Source organism: Caretta caretta, chromosome 5 (genome assembly GCF_965140235.1).
Source record: "Caretta caretta isolate rCarCar2 chromosome 5, rCarCar1.hap1, whole genome shotgun sequence".
In the NCBI taxonomy this organism is placed as follows: Eukaryota; Metazoa; Chordata; order Testudines; family Cheloniidae; genus Caretta; species Caretta caretta.
The window spans coordinates 34834332-34853374 of record NC_134210.1 but is presented as its reverse complement, the minus strand read 5'-3'; the positions used below and the strand labels follow the sequence as shown (position 1 = coordinate 34853374).

Genomic DNA, 19043 nt, shown 5'->3' with positions numbered 1-19043 from the left:
AGCGTTCGGGTCTTACAGGCCTGCGGCGCCTGCGTTTGTCTATTGACTCGTTTGTTTCATCAGTATACGAAATGACAAAAATACAGCTCACATCCTGCACGCCGGGCCTCTCTTTCTTCAGCTACACTCCACAAACGTATGTAATACCACAGCCACCGCCTGCTGCCATCTATACCCGCCAGACAGTAGAACCCCTATTTTATGAACAAATAATGCAGGATTGAGGAGTTCCTAAAAACAAAAAGTTCGTGAAACTGACCACCTCAAAATTACTGTCGATATGGGGCATGTATTGCGATAGGGTGCACTTCATTGCTGTCTTGTCTTTCAGAGTGATCCAATGTGACTTTCAAAAAGAAAAGGAGGACTTGTGGCACCTTAGAGACTAACCAATTTATTTGAGCATAAGCTGTAGCTCACGAAAGCTTATGCTCAAATAAATTGGTTAGTCTCTAAGGTGCCACAAGTACTCCTTTTCTTTTTGCAAATACAGACTAGCACGCTGTTACTCTGAAATGTGACTTTCAATGCACCAGAAAGTGAAGGGATGTTCAGTTGTTCTTCATTATCATCACCTTATGTTATTTTTCTTTCATGGGGAAAAATGGTTCATGTGATCATAAAAAATCAAGATTATGTTGTCCTTGCAATCTTTTGCCTCCTCCCTCCATAATAGCTTGCAAAAAGAAAGAATAAAGGATTTGTTTTGCAGCATATCTGGAAGATTAACAAATCCAGGCTCTGGTGGGCCCAATGAGAAAATAACACATTTCAGTGAAAAGAAAAGGAGTACTTGTGGCACCTTAGAGACTAACCAATTTATTTGGAAAAAAGAAAAGGAGTACTTGTGGCACCTTAGAGACTAACCAATTTATTTGAGCATGAGCTTTCGTGAGCTACAGCTCACTTCATCAGATGTATACCGTGGAAACTGCAGCAGACTTTATATACACACAGAGAATATGAAACAATACCTCCTCCCACCCCACTGTCCTGCTGGTAATAGCTTATCTAAAGTGATCAACAGGTGGGCCATTTCCAGCACAAATCCAGGTTTTCTCACCCTCCACCCCCCCCCCCCCCCCAAATTCACTCTCCTGCTGGTGATAGAGAGTTGTCACTTTGGATGGGCTATCACCAGCAGGAGAGTGAATTTGTGGGGGGGGGGGGGGGTGGAGGGTGAGAAAACCTGGATTTGTGCTGGAAATGGCCCACCTGTTGATCACTTTAGATAAGCTATTACCAGCAGGACAGTGGGGTGGGAGGAGGTATTGTTTCATATTCTCTGTGTGTATATAAAGTCTGCTGCAGTTTCCACGGTATACATCTGATGAAGTGAGCTGTAGCTCACGAAAGCTCATGCTCAAATAAATTGGTTAGTCTCTAAGGTGCCACAAGTACTCCTTTTCTTTTTGCGAATACAGACTAACACGGCTGTTCCTCTGAAACATTTCAGTGAGGTTCTAGCTGGAGCCGGTCTGCTGATTTCAACTCTCCCACTATGTCTTGTGGAGAGAGAGACAATCTTTCAGGTAATCAGGTCACAAACAATTTGGGCCATCAGTCAGACTCTGCTGAACTCATGGATCCACCAGCTCATGGCTCATCACAGGAGCAGGGCTTTAGGGCATGAGAACCAGAAGTTAAACTGCCTGCTCTAGTTTTAATTTTATGTTGCGTGAATCACTGAAAATACACAACCAGCATAAATGGCTGAACAGGTATTTTATATTTTTTAAATTCTTCCAGTTGTAACAATCTAGGGTGTTATAAATAAAGGTAAACAAGATTTTTAAAAATATGATTTCTACCTAGACGGTGTCTCTTTTATAACTCTTTCTAATGAATCCTCCTGATCATCTTTGTGTAAAAAGAGTCTTTTCTGACTTTGGCCAGTATTTCCTTTTCTCGTCAGAGTAATAAGAACCTAAATTGAATGAACAGAACTTCAGTAAACTTGTTTTTAAATGAAGTTAGGATACAGTTATAACTTTTGTAACATCTCATTATTGTAAAACAGCGTTGCAGTAGTTTGAATATTTTACATCTCTTTTACATTCTGAAATGTTTAAAAATTCAGCCACTCTAAGTGTATCCAATTGTTGCTAGTAGTTCTTCACATGCGTATACATCGGGGTCGGCAACCTTTTAGGAGTGGTGTGCTGAGTCTTCATTTATTCACTCCAATTTAAGGTTTCGCGTGCCAGTTATACATTTTAACATTTTTAGAAGGTCTCTTTCTATAAGTCTATACTATATAACTAAACTATTGTGGTATGTAAAGTAAATCAGGTTTTTAAAATGTTTAAGAAACTTCATTTAAAATTAAATTGAAATGCAGAGCCCCCCAGACCGGTGGCCAGAATCTGGGCAGTGTGAGTGCCACTGAAAATCAGCTCGCATGTCACCTTTGGCACGCGTGCCATAGGTTGCCTTCCCCTGCTCTACATGCTACTGTTTCTTTAGGCTTATTTTCCATAGCTAGCAGTAGCACTTTGTTTACATTTTCACTTATGTTTGTTACTTTACCACTTTTTGCCTTTTATTTTTTTATTAATTTGCCAGCTGTGTGTGTCTCATTTGCTTTAACAAGTCTCTTGAGATGGGCAGAACAAAAAAGACAACTTTATATTACATTTGTTTGGGTTTTTTAAAAAAAGTTGTTATGCTCTTTTTACTTAAAATTAACTGCTGGATCTATCTGATTAGAAACCGTTTGAAATTATTATTTGCACAGTGCCAAAAATTTGCTAGGCTCTTTACAGAACAAAGAACGTTGTCTTTGCCTTGTACAATTTACAGTCTCATTTACATATGACACAATGAGAGGTAGTAATCAGTAGGTGGAGGGGACTCGAGGACATGGGTCACAATAATAAGAGCAGCAAGGTTACTCATTATTACATAAAAGTCTGTTTGGTTTTTAGTTTTCATTTCTGGGGGGATAAATTCACTTCTTGTAGTTCAGTATGCAACAAGTAGGTTTCTAGGAGAGAGATGACAGGAAGGGAGGTGGTGTCATGAATAGCTGAGGTAAATTATCAGGTAGGGTATCTGGAATCAGCATAATTGTTTGGCTGTATCTAGCAAATACCAGCTGATCTATTTGCCATTTGTGCAAAACAAAACACAATCTAATCATTCGTGCCCTAAGAGGTATCTATGGCTGCCTAGATAGCATTCACATATTGTACTTTATCTCTTCTTAGGTCTCAAAGGTTCTATCTGGTTCTTTACTCCTGCCTTCTTGCTAGCTGTTTTAACTAGAAACTTCTTCAGGCTCACCAGCTGAATTGACAAGACAATATTGTCTAAATCCTAAACCACTATGGGTTCATTCCTGTCTCATTCCCGTTAGCTACGATCCTCCTACCTTTTTTGGACTGCCCTAGATACTTCAGTTTTTATTAAGATTCCATCTGCTCAGGATTCTGATTTCTGGTTCTTATCTGCTTAACAGAAGACTGATGAAATGCACGTGACTCTTAAGGACTTTTTACCTTTGAGGGCAGTGGAAGCAACGTGTGGGACATGAACACCCCCCTCAATCATCATGAGCCACTCCCTTCATGAGTATAAAACCTGCCCTATGAATATTCCAGTCAATATTCTTGATTATGGTTAGCTAAAAAGTTCTGTACAAGAGACCATGCCTCTTTGGGTTCCAGCTGTTCACCAGATCCCAGTCACACCTTCTCAGGTTTCAGAGTAGCAGCCATATTAGTCTGTATTCGCAAAAAGAAAAGGAGTACTAGTGGCACTTTAGAGACTAACCAATTTATTTGAGAATAAGCTTTCATGAGCTACAGCTCACTTTATCGGATGCAACCTTCTCAGGCATCCTTTTCTTGCTTACAAGCCTGACTCCAGTCAAGTTGGAGATAGTGTTACATTTCAGAGCTCTTTTTCTCAAATGCTTCAGTATAAAATTGTGGTGCTTTATTTTTGCAGCAATCCAGTGGCTGCCTCAGTGCACTACCCCTGGTTTCTGGTGCTTGATACTCTTTTGGTGCTAAGTTATCTTTTTTTTTCCAGAGCATCTTTTTTTCTTTGAATCTTGATGTTCCTGCTATTGGTTCCCCAGTGCTATCACAGTACTTTCCTGTCAGTATTGTTTAAGGGGTCCAATATCAGCATTTCCTTGGCATATCATTGCTGAGTCATCCCAGGGGGTCTCCATCCAACATGAGGCTAGGCCAGAGTGCTTGAAGCATCTTTACCATCATCCACGGGCTCCACTTGGAACCTCAATATTTGAAGACAGTGGTACTAAGCACTGGCCTTCACATGAGAGACTAGGGAAAGAGGCGCCAAGAGGATCCAGTAGCTCCCCAATATTATTCTGTTGAAGTCCCTGACTTGAGACAGCTCTGTATCCATGCCTCTGGATTTTCCCCTCCAGCTTCCATGTGTTTGAAGTGGATACAAGGATGATAATTCCAGATATCAGTATATGCTTGGTGATCTGGGCCAGCCACTATTCTTCCTCTATGAGGCTGTCACAAAGCCCTCCTGTACTGGCTTTGAGACATTTCTTTAGCAGTGTGTGTCAGCAGTTGTCAGAGCTCTTAGCACACTTTGAGCACAGTTCTCACCAAGACCAGTGACCACAGCCTTTGAGTAAATGCTTTCAGCACAAGAAGCTCTGGCTTCAACACACACAACACTACTCTTCTGCCAAACGTAGAAACATGGGAACTGCCTAATGGATCAGACCCATGGTCCGTCTAATCCAGTATCCCGTCTCTGACAGTGGACAGCGCCAGATAGTTCCAGAGGAAACTGTAAGAACCCTGCAGTAAGCAGATGTGGGATAATGTACCACTGTGATGGGATCCCCGGGGTACTACCTAGAACTGGGGTACTCTTGTGCCCCTTTAACTCTCCAGCTTGGGCTGTCTCTCATAATCCTTTGCTAGTGATAAGCAGCAAACCCCTCCAGGCAGTGCTATCACTCAGCACAGCAGCATGTGGAGCCCCACACCCATCTAGATTGCATGAATGCTCTGAAAGCCACTCATGAATCATGCAGAGAAAGGCACCAGCCAATTCCCCCCGGCTTCCCAGCCTTGCACCCTAGTGCTGTACCGTCCTGTCCTGGTCAGAAGTCTTACCAGTGTACATTTATTACCCAATCCAGACCTCCCTCAATGTGAACCAGCCTTTGTACCTGAGGTGAGATTTCCCAAGCACTTCAACCAAACCACATTGTTTTAGATAAAATATAAAATAGATTTATTAACTCAGGAAAGATAGATTTTAAGTGATTATAAGTGGTAGGCATAAGAGGTCAGAAATAGTTACCAAAGAAAATAGAAGATAAGCACACAGTCTAAATCTTAGACCTTATTACACTAGGGAGTATTTAGATCAAGCAATTTTCTCACCCCACTGGATGTTCCCAATCTACCTTCTCTAAACCATTCATTATTTTATATACTTTTATCACTTTTACTCATATTTATCTCCCTTTAAAGTAAACAATCCCAATTTTGTTTCTCCCGATATGAGTTTTCCATGATCTTGATTATTCTTGTCTCAATTCTCTGTACCCATTTTACTTCAGCCATGTCCTTTTTGAGATCGGTGACCTATACTGCACATAGTATTCCAGATGAGGCCATCCCATTGATTGAGGTAAAGTCATTATAATATTATTCCTATTATTAATCATCCCATCTCTTATGCATCCTAACATCTTGTTAGCTTTTTTGACTGCACAGATACTACAGTGATGCCCAGGTTCCTTTCTTGAGCTTATGCAGTAAATGTAGACCCTGTAAGGCAAATGCATAGTTTACATTTTCCCTTAATGTGCATTTATTTGTATTGGTTGACATTGAATTTCATTTGCCATTGTGCTGCCCATTCACTTAGCTTTTTTAGGTCTCTCTGAAGTTCCTCACAGTCTTCTCTGGTAATGACTAATCTAAATAACTCTGGTTTCAGAGTAGCAGCCGTGTTAGTCTGTATTTGCAAAAAGAAAAGGAGTACTTGTGGCACCTTAGAGACTAACCAATTTATTTGAGCATAAGCTTTCGTGAGCTACAGCTCACTTCATCGGATGCATAAAAATGAAGTGAGCTGTAGCTCACGAAAGCTTATGCTCAAATAAATTGGTTAGTCTCTAAGGTGCCACAAGTACTCCTTTTCTTTTTGCTAAATAACTCTGTAGCATCTGCACATTTTGCCACCTTACTGCTTATCCCACCCTTTGCAGAACATTCATAAATATATTGAACAACACAGGCCCACTCAGGAACCCCATGGTTAATCTTTTGGTATATCAGTGTTTCCTAAAGCAGACTCAGGCTATCCATCACCTAGAAAAGTCCTGCAGTTTGTATAGGGGCCTCTATGTAGATGTAAACAAGCTGAAGTACTCCTCTGATGCTCAATACACCTCCACTATCGAACAGCAACAAAACAGTGACTCTGTAGGGGAGCACCTGACTTTGCCTAGGTCCTAGAGAAGCTGCCCAAGACTTTCAGTTGAAATAGGTCCAGGAATCTACAAGAGCTAAACTTGAGACGGCCAAGTGTACTGCTATCTAATAGGATTTCCATGCCCTTGTATCTTATTTTGGACTGTCTGGTGAAGAAGTATCAGAGGGGTAGCCCTGTTAGTCTGTATCTACAAAAACAACAAGGAGTCTGGTGGCACCTTAAAGACTAACAGATTTATTTGGGCATAAGCTTTTGTGGGTAAAAGAAGAAGAATCTGAAGAAGTGGGTTTTTTACCCACGAAAGCTTATGCCCAAATAAATCTGTTAGTTTTTAGGGTGTCACCGAACTCCTCATTGTTTTGGAGAAAAAGGTGTGCCAAAGCCTGTTGAGAAATAGGATATCCTCTTTAAGGATGCTGCTGGCTGTATTTCCCACCCTCCCAGCAAGGGGTTGGTGTTGGAAGCAGGCCCAACTACTGCCTCCATCACTGACATACTGACTGTACCTGTAGTATATTCAAATAATTCTCATTGGCTACTGCCTGGTCCAGGGGAACAAGGGAAGGTGTTGGGCAACTTTTTTGTGGGGGTTCTTAAACAGTATTAGATGGAATCTTGTGGGTGAATGGGATGTAAAAGGCAGTGAAGAACTTGTACATTTCAGCAACTGTGGGGCTGGCAGAATAAAGGTATGTGTGTTAATGGGGTGTATTGGGGCATTGCTGAAAGAGCAGAGTTAAGGCTGCCTGGGAAACCTTAACTGTACATTTCCTTGTTCTCAGAAGTTTGAGATTTGCTCAATGTGGCTGTCTGCAAAGGGGCAAAATACCACAAAGTAACCTTAACTCTGCGTAAACAAAGGTTTTGTCATTGAATTTCCATATTTTTTGAACAGGAAAAGATATATTGTTGATAGCAGTTAGTAGTCATTTAGGCAGTTATACATGTCATGTCCCACAATTTGCATAGCAAGCCAAAACAGCTTGTACTCATAAATCTGCATGTCATAGTGTACTCCTTGCTCTCCTTGCAAACTTGAGATCCAGGAATCACCCAGAATCCACACTTGGCAACCCTGACAGCAGATGTATAACTTTTGCCTCAGCAGTCAAGGTACCTGCACTGTGAGTTCCAAACTCTGTGCTATGTGTTTTTAGAAACACCACACTAATCTGCCCTCACATCAGGAATGGGCCACTTTGCACCCCTGTAAAATACAGATTTTCTCAAACAACCAACTCAAGGTTTGCTTACTATTATCATTGTCCAACCCTGACCCACTCCCACACACAAAATCCTCTGTCTCCGTTCTTCCCCACCCGATATAACAAACATTTTGATTAGACCAGCTTCTGACTACTCTTCTGTGTTCACACTAAATTTCCCCATAAAATAAAAAACCACTGTATTATAACAGAGGCAATGTGTAGCAAGCAACATGAGTTATTACATCTTTATTGCACAGATGTACAAAAGTTCAAACTAGAAACATCAGTGGGGGAGTGTTCACTGGGGAATGGTGTCGGCATATTCCCTTCAACTACCCAGGCATGCGTAAAGTGGCTGCACAGAAACTCTGTTTTTTAATTTATTGGTGTATGTGCACAGCAGTCCTTCCAGAGTGCATATCTATGCAAGTGAAGAGTGAACATATTTTTAAATACCGTTCACAGTTTGGGTCCCTAAAGACATATGGGGTGCCCCGCACTGCCATGCGTAAAAACTGACTAGTTGAGATCATTTTGGTCTACATCACAGTAATAATTTAATCTCTAGCTCTGCCTCCACCCTTAAAAAAGCCCCAACCTAGAAACTTTTTGAAAATCAGCTATTTCTTTATCTCTGGAACCCCTGGCTCAAATGACCCCACATGTGGCTCACTAACTATTCTGCACTCACAGAAGGCATAGCCAATTCAAAGAAAATCCGTGCAAGCATTCAGACTTTAGAGCAGTTAAAACTGTCATCCTTATAGGGGAAGGATAGATAGAGAGAAATATTCCTCTGCACATCCATCTGCAGTACTGGAAGCTCTGAAAGGTGCGAAGTGGCCTATTCATCTCAATGTGATGTTCTCAGCTGAAAGAGGACACCCCATGGGGATGAATAGGACCTGAAACAATAGCTCTGAGACGTGTGAACTGCTCTGTTCATCTCAGTGGGTGTTCCCACCCCCTTCCTGAGTGCTTTAGACTAGAGCCTGTGATATGCATGAAGTATGCCTGTTCTCAGGCTTGCGGGGGGGGGGGGGGGGGGGGGGGGTTGGAGGGGTAAGACTTTCCCAAAAAGTCAACCCCACCCCACCAGGATGCTTGTCTACACTGGCAAGTTTCTGTGCAGTAAAGCAGCTTTTTGTGCTCAAACTGCAGACGTACACACTGCCAAGCCACTTTGTGCGCAGAAACTCCTCAGTTGCAAAGGTGCAAAAAAACCACCTCAACGAGAGTCGTAAGGCTATTTGTGCAGAGGCTCCAGCACTCTATTGCCAGCGTAGACTTTTGATTGCTTTCTGTGCTGTAATTGGCCTCCGGAGCTGTCCCATAATGCCTCAAGTGACTGCTCTGCTCATTGTTTTGAACTCATCTGCCCCAGAGACATGCGTCCCTCCCCTTTCAAAGCACCATTTCTGACATCCCTTGGGTGCTGTGCTCATCTGCTCCAGGGCACAAAGCAAACCATTAATGTGGAGTGCTCATGCTGTTGAACACAGAGGCAGGTGTCTGAGCCCAGGGAGGGAGGTGGGTGCTGATATCCAGGTTTCCCCCTCCTCCTGCCTCAAGACTGGTTGCTTCCTGCCGCTGTCTGAACTTACAAGACAGTATGCTGACACACTGTCTGTCCCTCAAAACACACTGTCTCTCCCCTGCCTTCATACGCACATACACACTCCCTGTTACACACTCTTCCCCCCCCAACCCCCCACTTCAGTTGAAAAGCAGCTGGCAATGTAGTAGGATGCCCATGGAACAATGGGATTGGGAAACCTGCATCATGTGACACTGTGCGTGCCCCACGAGGCATTGCAAACCCTTCCCAAAGCATCCTGTGGCCAGTTACCCAGTGGGATAGCTACCACAATGCACTGTTGTCTTTGCCGTTGCAAGAGCTGCTAATGTGAATGCACCGAGCGTCACAAGGAGTACAGTGTGGACACACAACAGCCGTTTAATTCCAGCGTTTTAATAAAAGTGATATAACTTGTGGCTCAGAAACTTGCCAGTGTAGACATACCCTTATACTCTAAAAATGTTCTAGCTTTTACTCTGTAATCTAAGAGCAATTTTGATGGCTTCCCAGGCAATCACACGAATGCAAAATTATGACAGTAAAAAGAGTTACATTAAACATATATTTTTGGCTTGGTGGACAGAACTGCACTAAGATATTGGACAGAAACAACAAGGTGTCAATTCTAGGAGAGGCAAAGCTGCTTTTGTAATGAGTCAGCCACTCCCAGTCTCTGTTCAGGCCCAAATTAATGGTGTTAAATTTGCAAATGAATTTTAGTTCTGCTGTTTCTCTTTGAAGTCCTGGAATTGATACCTCCTCATTTGTTATTGGGAGTGGACTACATCCACCCTGATTGAATTGGCCCTGTCAACACTGCTTCTCCACTTGTGAGGTGTCAAGTTCCTCCCCCACTCTGAACTCTAGGGTACAGATGTGGGGACCTGCATGAAAAAACCTCCTAAGCTTATCTTTACCAGCTTAGGTCAAAACTTCCCCAAGGTACAAAATATTCCCCCCCGTTGTCCTTGGACTGGCCGCTACCACCACCAAACTAATACTGGTTACTGGGGAAGAGCTGTTTGGACGCGTCTTTCCCCCAAAATACTTCCCAAAACCCTGCACCCCACTTCCTGGACAAGGTTTGGTAAAAAGCCTCACCAATTTGCCTAGGTGACTGCAGACCCAGACCCTTGGATCTTAAGAACAATGAACAATCCTCCCAACACTTGCACCCCCCCTTTCCTGGGAAATGTTGGATAAAAAGCCTCACCAATTTGCATAGGTGACCACAGACCCAAACCCTTGGATCTGAGAACAATGAAAAAGCATTCAGTTTTTTACAAGAAGACTTTTAATAAAAAAATAGAAGTAAATAGAAATAAAGAAATCCCCCCTGTAAAATCAGGATGGTAGATATCTTACAGGGTAATTAGATTCAAAAACATAGAGAACCCCTCTAGGCAAAACCTTAAGTTACAAAAAAGATACACAGACAGAAATAGTTATTCTATTCAGCACAATGCTTTTCTCAGCCATTTAAAGAAATCATAATCTAACACATACCTAGCTAGATTACTTACTAAAAGTTCTAAGACTCCATTCCTGGTCTATCCCCGGCCAAGACGACTACAGACAGACACAGACCCTTTGTTTCTCTCCCTCCTCCCAGCTTTTGAAAGTATCTTGTCTCCTCATTGGTCATTTTGGTCAGGTGCCAGCGAGGTTACCTTTAGCTTCTTAACCCTTTACAGGTGAGAGGAGCTTTCCCCTGGCCAGGAGGGATTTCAAAGGGGTTTACCCTTCCCTTTATATTTATGACATGAGGTAACTCCCTTCTTTTCATGTGTCAGTAAATAATGCCTGAATCTGTAATTTTCACTCCATGCATCCGATGAAGTGGGTTCTAGCCCATGAAAGCTTGTGCCCAAATAAATTTGTTAGTCTTTAAGGTGCCACCGGACTCCTTGTTGTTTTTGTGGATACAGACTAACATGGCTACCCCCTGATACTTAAGATATTGGAACAATCCTGATCTGAAACAACCCGTTCTGTTTCTTTTGTTTCCAATGACCCAACTATGATTCTTTGGGTAAGTGTGCAAGCATTTTGTTCTTGGTTTTAAAATTAGCACTTTTTTCTTTTTCAAAATTACCTCTAACAAAATCAACTCTGTAGACAGTATTGTCAACTTCAAATATCTTGAATCAGAGCCCCCAAAATCATGAGAATTTTAAAAAAGGTGATATTCTGGTTTTTAGGTCAGTCTTTTGATTTTTGAACTACCCCTGCGCATCCCCAGGGTGTGTGCATGTAACAATTTAGTGTTGCCCACTCTCCCACATGTACTGGATGAGGTGATTTTAGCCCCTGCTGCAGGAGCTCTCACCCCCACATCTGCAGGTCTCCTGTTCAGCAATTAATCCTGTCCTTCAGTCCCCCATCAGTTCTGTCTCCACCCAAGCCCCCTCAATTCAGTTCCCCCCTCAGTTCAGTCCTCCAGCCCCCATCATCACCACCACATCAGTTCAGCCCCCCTACTCTATCAACCCCCACCACCCTCAGTTCACCCTCCCAGCACTAACCCTTGACACCCCTGTAGTAGGAAGAGGGCTTGAAACATAAGCCTGTGTATCAGAGACCTGGTATGAGGCTGAGGCCTGAACTAAAGTAGTGGTCAAAACTTTGCTTATATGACGCAAAGTCAGGTTGTGAGCAAGAGGCAGGCCCTGCTCACAGAATCTGACAAGAACATGACTGATATTGTGGAAACACACATTGCTAAGTAGTGCTAGGCACAAGAATATATACGTAAACATATTCCAGAAAGGTGGTACCAGAACATCTCGATACCAAACACATTCCCCAAAGATAACAGGAACACGCTGACCCATCTTAAGGATAACATCAGGATGACAGCATGATGGATGGAGATGTTTTGATCAAACCAACATGTACAAGGCAAAGGCTGACACGCCCATATGCCGGGGCAGTACGTAACTTGTTTGTATTGGTGTATAAAAATGTATCTTAGAGGGAATGTCTTTGGCCAGTCTACAGAGCAGTGGAAAGTCCTGCCACTGTCCATTGTCACGAGCATACATGTCTTATCATCTTCGTAGAGTCTGCCAGGTGCTATTACCATGCTTCATTAACAATAAATCTGGCCGGGTGCCTTCGCTGAAAAGCGAGTCAATGGATTTATTGGGCAGTTTAACTGACGTCTGATATCTCTGCTACCTGCCCCGAGCTGGGACAGCACATTGAACGAACACACACACGCAGCCAACATCTGACAACAACCCCATCTACTCAGAACCCACCAGCAATGCAACCCCTCTGACCCCATGAGACCCCACTCTCCTTATTTCAGCTCCCCTGAAGCTCCCAAGCCATAGTTCAGTCCTCCCAGCCTCACCTCCTCTTGGGTTCTTCACCTTCCCCAGGCTGGGGGGGAGTGAGAGGCAGTGGGGTTCCCTTTCCCACTTCCCAAGGTGGCAGGGGAGCAGCCACCTGGGGCTGACAGCCAGAGCCCGCTAAGGAGGGGCTCCAGCTGTCAGGCTTGCAAGGAGAAGACAGGAGATGTTGACAGCGGGAGCCCCAGCCACCTACAGCTGAAAAAAAGATCCTGACATCTGAGATTTCTGTTGCAAGATCATGAGGGAGGCTTAATTTTACTTGAAAACCACATCTCTCTCAGTAAATTTGCAAGAGATGGCATGTCTGCAGCAAGCCTACAAGACTGGCTTTCGTGAACACATTTTACTCTTTATAATGGATCTCTCCTATCCCATTTGGGAACTGCATTGACAGAATCCAAAGTGAGTCTAGTTGTTCTTACTTAGAAAGGCCCTGATCCTATAAACAGTTGAGTGTGTGCTTAACTATAAGCACAACAGGACTATTCACATGCTAACATTTAAACATGCACTTAAATGTTTGCAAGATCAGGCCCTTGGAGACCAACAGCCTCCTTGAAGGCCATGCTTAGCTGCAGCATCTTAAAACTAAAAGGTGCCATCTTGGAGAACCTACAGAAAGAAAACTGGTGGGGATTCCAATGACTGCTACTCTAGGGTAATCTTGAACTAGAAGAATGTGAGTGAACAGAGACCTCACTACCAAAAAATAACTGAAGTCAGTATCCATCCCAGTGCAGAGGAAACTTTCCTTTCAGGCCTGAAAAAAGGTTTCCAAGATAATTTTGGTAGTTCTTTGTTGGGTTATCATTCTGTTGTCAAAGTAGTGCAACAGAAAATGGCTGTCCCATGAGTTTAGATGAGGTTCTGACAACATTTAATTTGTTGATCTGGATCAGCCTGATCCACACATCACTTTGCATATGGACTTCAATGGGAGCCAACCATCTGGTAGAACCATTGGATCAGATCCTGATAGGAAATCACACTGAAAGCTTATCTACATGATCTTTTAGTCCACACCAGAGAGGTGTAATTTTTAGTCTGCACTAGTGTGCTGCACACTAACTGGCTCATGTGGACTCTGCTCATGTGGACATGCCATGAAAGTTCTCTACAGCTTGTTAATATAGTCCCATTTCAATGTTAGTAATTCAATGTCCCATTACTATGTTAACATGCACTGGGGAACTTTTAGTGCACACCAGCAGGGTCCACAAGGGCCAGTTAGTGCACAAAGTGCTAGCGAAGACTGAAATTTACACCCCTCAGGTGCAGACTTAAGTACCATGTAGACAAGCCCTGAATTGTGCTTTATCTGGGCATGTGAGCTGTTAGCAAATAAATCAGTTGTTAGTCTATTGTATCTCTGAGAAAAAACTGAGCCTAATGCTCACTAAATATGTAATTTGTACTCACGGTGATTTTTTGGTTAGTCTAAGATGCTAATGGTATTTTTTCATCATAATTAGAACTGTTTAGAACATTTAAATGAAATTTTTGCAAAAAAGAGAAAATAGATTTCAAGGAAAAGTTTTGTGAATTGTTTTCCCCCCCCATTTTCCCATCAAGTCTAATTCTAGTGTAGTGTTCAGTGCAGAATCACAAAGTTCCCATTGTCTAGAACAGGGGTCGGCAACCTACGGCACGCGTGCCAAAGACAGCACGTGAGCTGATTTTTAATGGCATGCTGCTGCCTGCCAGGTCCCAGCCGCCGGCCCCGCTCAGCCCGCTGCCGAACCCAGGCCGGGACCCCGGCAGGCAGCAGCGTGCCATTAAAAATCCTGTCCGGCCTGCTCTTCCCCGCCCACCCCCCCGCGAGCAGGGTGAAGAAGCTTGGTCCTGCTGGCTGCTGCTGCAGGGCAGGCGAGTCCCCCCCCGCCCCCGCTGGGTTCCTGCCCCTCCTCCTCTCCCTCCCTGCCACCCATCAGCTGATGGCCCTTGTGAGGGAGGGGGAGAAGTGGAGCTGCCGCGCGCTCGCTGCTCCGAGGAGGAGGTGGAGACGGGGCCTTGGGGATGGGGGGTGGAATCAGGGCATATTCCCTCCAGCCCCCTGCTGTGAGCCATTCTGGGCAGAGGGCTGGGGGTGTGGGCTAGGGTCGTGAGGGTGCTCCCAGCCCCCTACACCCCCCAACACACACAGCCCTCTGCCTTGACCCTTGCACCCCCCTCACATGCCCCCAGCCCTCTGCCCTGACCCCTGCATCCCCCCACGACCCCAGCCCTGACTCCAGCACCCCCCACACATACCCACACATACCCAGTCCCCCCACACCCAATGCCCTGACTCCTGCACTCCCCTCACATACCCAGCCCCCCACACCCCATGACCTGACTCCTGCACCCTCCTCACATACCCCCTGCCCTGACTCCTGCACCCCCCAAAACCCCAGCCCTGACTCCAATACCCCTCACACATACCCAGCCCCCCCACACCCCATGCCCTGACTCTTGCACCCCCCACATTCCCACCCCCACCCTGAGCACCAAACAGGAGCTCCTGCACCCCCCACACATTCCCACCTGCACCCCTCGCACCAAATGGGAGCTGCCCAGGTAAGCACTCCACACCCGAACCTCCTGCCCCAACTCTGAGCCCCCTCCCTCATTCTAGCTCTTGGCCAGACCCTGCATCCCAATCCCCAGCCTGCTCCTTCACCCCCAGCCCTGTGCTCAGTGCACTCCCACCCTCAGCTCAGTGCAGAGAGAGAGAAAGAGAATGGGCTAGAACCAGGGAGAAGGTAGGTACCCACTCTATGTGGGCAGGGCTGGGATTCCAGACCGGCAATGGGCTGAGTGGGGCTGGCAGCTGGACCCTGGCTGGCAGGAGCCGGCGGACAGAACCCCAGAACCCCACTGCCAATCTGGCATCCCGGCCACCAGTCCCACTCAGCCTGCTGCTGGTCTGGGGTTCTGGCTGCCGGCCCCTTGCCAGCCGGGGTCCCGGCCGCAGGCCCCGCTCAGCCTATGCCGGCCTAACTGAATGGAGCCCCAGGCTGGCAGTGGGCTGAGCGGGCCGGCAGCGTAAAATCAACATTTTAATTTAATTTTAAATGAAGCTTCTTAAACATTTTGAAAACTTTGTTTACTTTACATACGACAATAGTTTAGTTATATAATATATAGACCTGTAGAGCGAGACCTTCTAAAAAACGTTAAAATGTATTACTGCCTTGACCCTTTGCCTTTAATGCAAAACCTTAAATTAAAATGAATAAATGAAGATTTGGCACCCCACTTCTGAAAGGTTGCTGACCCCTGGTCTAGAAGTTAGCAGTGCACAGCAAATGTCCCACTAGAGGGCACTAAATGGTTTTAAATGTTTAAGCTTCCAGAGTAATAAAAGTAAATGCTATGAATTAAGTAGTAAGTGCTGTGAATGTAACAAGTCTGAGTACATTTTTTTAAAAAAAGTTTTCCATATGTGCTTTTTAAAAGAAGAATGTTTTTGCCCTTGTAAAAATGCTAATGATTGTAAAATTCTATTTGAAAATATTTCATTTTCTATAGTAAACTACAGATATCTGAAATGATGACATTTTAAAAATGACAGCTAATTTAGGAGAAATCAACAGAATAGTCTTCAAGTTTGCAAAACTATAAAACGGTTATTGCATAATTATTAGCAAACTGAAACATGTAAAATTAAAGATAAAATTTATGTCAAAATAGCACTGAAGGTTCTTGTCTTGTGACCTTTGTAAAATAAGTTAATTAGCTTGGTTTAGTTCTTAGTGGGCGGATATTCACATCTCAAAAACCATCATCGCTACATAGGATACTACTTGGAATGCTTGTCACTTTCTGAGCTGAAAATACTAAAGCTTAAGGCAGAAGGAAGTATGATCTTCTGGATAGGGCATTGAACTGTGAGTCAACAATCTAGGTTCAATTCCTGGCTCTTCCATAGACTTTGATGTGAATTTAGGCAACTCAATTATTCTCTCTGTGTCTCAGGTCCTCATCCGAAAATATGGGGTAGATATACTTCTCCACCACACAAGGCTATTGTGCGGATAAATTCATGAATGTTTAGGAGTTTTTCTTAGAATCTATGGTGATGAGGGCCTGCAAGGTGCTATATGCCCTCGGCTCCGAGTCCTATTCGACATTGGTGAGGCCTCATCTGGAGTACTGTGTCCAGTTTTGGGCCCCACCCTACAAGAAGGATGTGGATAAATTGGAGAGAGTCCAGCGAAGGGCAACAAAAATGATTAGGGGTCTAGAACACATGAGTTATGAGGAGAGGCTGAGGGAGCTGGGATTGTTTAGCCTGCAGAAGAGAAGAATGAGGGAGGATTTGATAGCTGCTTTCAACTACCTGAAAGGGGGTTCCAAAGAGGATGGCTCTAGACTGTTCTCAATGGTAGCAGATGACAGAACAAGGAGTAATGGTCTCAAGTTGCAGTGGGGGAGGTTTAGATTGGATATTAGGAACAACTTTTTCACTAAGAGGGTGGTGAAACACTGGAATGCGTTACCTAGGGAGGTGGTAGAATCTCCTTCCTTAGAGGTTTTTAAGGTCAGGCTTGACAAAGCCCTGGCTGGGATGATTTAACTGGGAATTGGTCCTGCTTCGAGCAGGGGGTTGGACTAGATGACCTTCAGGGGTCCCTTCCAACCCTGATATTCTATGATTCTGTGATTCCTATTCACTTGCAGGAGCAACTCAGGATCAAGCCTGTTATGGACATGAAGTCTGAACTCTCCTCCTACTCCTACAGATCCTTCTATTAAAGACTGAGGCATGGTAACAAAAGAGCGTGGGGAAGTTTGCTCTGCTTTTGCTTTTTTGCGGGGCCATTTAGACAGGCAGAACTGCAGGGTCTCAATGTGGATGAGATAATGGTATAGGGAGGAGGGGTTTAGATTTTTTAGGAACTGGGGAACCTTTTGGGAAAGTTGGAGCCTATACAGGAAGGATGGGCTTCACCTAAACCGAAATGGAATGAGATTGCTAGAGTGTAAAATGTAATAGGCTGTAGAGGAGTTTTTAAACTAAGGGCTGGGGGGGGGGGGGGGGGGGGAAAGCCAACAGGTGTGGAAGGAGCCCATGGTTCAGACAGAGATATCCCTTAGAGGAAGATCTATTAATGGGTATTCTCTATATCCTAGTGAGAAGGAAAGGATGGAAGTTGATAATGCACAAGTAGGAACTGAAGAGAAACAGTCAAATGAAATGAGTCCCATTCAATTACATCACATAATGACAGACAGCTAAAAAGTGACAAATTTTATAAGTGCTTGTATACAAATGCTAGAAGTCTAAATACTAAGATGAGTGAACTTGAGTACCTGGTATTAAATGAGAATATTGATATAATAGGCATCATGGAAACTTGGTGAAACAATGATAATCAATGGGGACACAGTAATACTAGGGTACAAAATATATAGGAATGACAGAGTATATCATGCTGGTGGGGGAGTGGCACTATATGTGAAAGAATCAAATATAGTAAAAGTATTAAATGAATCAAACTGGACCACAGAATGCATAGAATCTCTAGGGATAGACATTTCATGCTTGAATAATAAGAATATAGCAGTAGGGATATACTGCTGACCACTTGACCAGGATGGTGATGGTGATTGTGAAATGCTCCGGAAGATTAGAGAGGCTATAAAAATAGAAAACTCAACACAGTAATAATGAGAGATTTCAACTATCCTCATATTGACTGGGTACATGTCACCTCAGGACGGGATGCAGAGATAAAGTTTCTTGACACCACAAATGACCGCTTCTTGCAGCATCTAGTCCCGGAACCCACAAGAGGAGAAGAAATTCTTGATTAGTTCTAAGTGGAGCACAAGATGTGGTCCAAGAGGTGAATAGAACTGAGCCTCTTGGTAATAGCCACCGTAATATAATTAAATTTAACAGCTGTGCGGAAGGAGGGCAAACACCAAAGAAGCCCACCACAGTAGCATTTAACTTCAGAAAGGGGAGCTATACAAATATGAGAAAGCTAGTTAAACAGAAATTAAAAGGTACAGTCACAAAAGTGAAATGCCTGCAAACTGCATGGAAAAATTTTAAAAACACCATAATACAATCTAAAATTAAATGTATACCCCAAATTAAAAAACATAATAAGTGGACCAAAAAAGTGCCACCATGGCTAAACAACAAAGTAAAGAAGCGGTTAGAGGCGAAAAGGCATCCTTTAAAAATTGGAAGTTAAATCATACCAAAGAAAATAGAAAGGAGCATAAACTCTAGCACAGGGGTTGGCAACCTTCTGCACGCGGTAATCTGGGTAATCTGCTGGCGGGTTGTGAGACATTTTGTTTACATTGACTGTCGGCAGACCTGACCCCCTCCCCCAACGGCTTCCAGTGGCCGGGGTTCACCGTTCCCAGCCAATGGGAGCTGCGGAAAGCAGTGGCCAGCATGTCCCTGTAGCCCATGCCACTTCCCACAGCTCCCATTGGCTAGGAACGGCG

The 19043-nt window shown here is 44.0% G+C and overlaps 1 long non-coding RNA gene across 1 annotated transcript; it reads left to right on the top strand.

Moving 5' to 3' along the window:
• Positions 1–18: 18 nt before the first annotated feature.
• Positions 19–17590, top strand: LOC142072118 (uncharacterized). The gene is made up of 3 exons (XR_012668400.1): positions 19–136; positions 5567–5637; positions 17256–17590. It is a non-coding gene; the product is annotated as an uncharacterized LOC142072118 (long non-coding RNA).
• Positions 17591–19043: the final 1453 nt, after the last annotated feature.